This window comes from Ursus americanus, chromosome 1 (genome assembly GCF_024610735.1).
Source record: "Ursus americanus isolate L20-20 chromosome 1, mUrsAme1.1.p, whole genome shotgun sequence".
Taxonomy (NCBI): domain Eukaryota; kingdom Metazoa; phylum Chordata; class Mammalia; order Carnivora; family Ursidae; genus Ursus; species Ursus americanus.
Window position 1 is genome coordinate 44,514,513 of NC_142127.1, and position 1,632 is coordinate 44,516,144.

Here is a 1,632-nt window from a genome sequence, read left to right on the forward strand (position 1 = left end):
CTTCAGGCCCACTGAAGGCCCGAGTCTCCTATGGAACCTTGTGGACCAGCCCAAATCACCTTGGTATTTCTTAATTTCAGTGCAGTGGCATGAAGTAAACTTCCCTCCTTCCTTGGTCCTTGCCCCCCTCTCCTTACTCCAGTAGCAAAAAGGGAGAATTGTGGAGAGACTCTACCTGGACATGATATCATTTGTTGCCAAACAAGTTATGATAATTTGTTAAATTACTCAAGTCATAGAAGATAGGGATGTTCTTTTAGCATAATAGCTCTAAGGTATTAGACCAAAAGAAATAGCATCATTGTGACTAAAGAGAGAAATATTGATTTTTCATGCATATTAGAAAAGGGGATTTTAAAAGAAATTATATTTTTTCAGTGTCTTTGATTTTTTAAAAATATTTATTTATTTATTTATTTGAGAGAGAGAGAGAGAGCAGGTGGAGAGGCAGAGGGAGGGGAAGAGAATCTCAAGCAGACTCCTGGCTGAGTGTGGAGCCTGATGCCGGGCTTGATCTCATGACCCTGAGATCATGACCTGAGCTGAAATCAAGAGTCAGGAGCTTAACTGACTAAGCCACCCAGGTGCCCCTTAGTTAAATCTTTGATTTTTGATTTATTAACAGAAAAGTAATTTGCTGCCCAAGATTGTATCTCATCATCATACCTCCTTCTCTACTCCTTTTTTTTTTAATTTGAGAGAGAGAGAGAGCATGCATGTGCACTGCACATGAGTAAGGGGAAAGGGAGAGAATCCCCAGAAGACTCCCAGCTGACTGTGGAGCCCGACTCGGGGCTTGATCCCACTACCCTAGATCATGACCTGAGCCGAAAACAATGCACCACAGTGCATTCCTCACTTCTGCAAAGCTTCAGGTACAGGGATTCCTGACATGCAACTGACATTTGGGGCTGCACACAAAAAAAATCACTGCTAGGGGAAAAAGATCACTGTTAGGGAAGGAAGTTTGTTTATTTCAATTGGAGCAGTTGGTGAATAATAGAGAAAAGGGGAGTGGGAATGGAGATATTATAGAAAGAGGTTAAATGGTTTAGAAATGACAGAGGAGGAGAAGAGTAGAGGGCAGAGGAATCACCCATGTGGGACATCCTCTCAAGGCTTAAGGAGAACCTCTGGGGACACAACCTCCCAAGGCCAGGTAATGTGGGTTCCCTCCTGGGAGTCAATAGGGAGAGGAGGTAAATGAGGAATAACATCTGGTTTCTTTCCTTCTCCCCTCCCCACCCCCCAGCAAACTCTGTACAGCTTTGGAATGATTAGCTAAACTCTGTGTAAAGATCTTAGCATTCATCGAGATAGTGTATTTGATTCACAGTAGGATGATATCTAGCAGGACCTCTACTAGCCTAAATAGGGTTCTGTGTGAATTAGAAAATGCCATCCATGAGCAGAGAGAGTCCATGAGTACATGGCTCGCAAGTGGATGACCCCTTCCTCGAAGTAGATGCAAACTACTCCAGGGCATCCAGTGGGCTGAATGGAACTCAGGATGCACGTCAACCCTACTTGCCCTTTGGCAGGATACTTTTATGCAGGGCACAGCATAACAACCTGGTGTCCAAACAGGTGAAATCTGTTTCCTCACCCTTTGTATCTGGAGTGTCTGTGCCA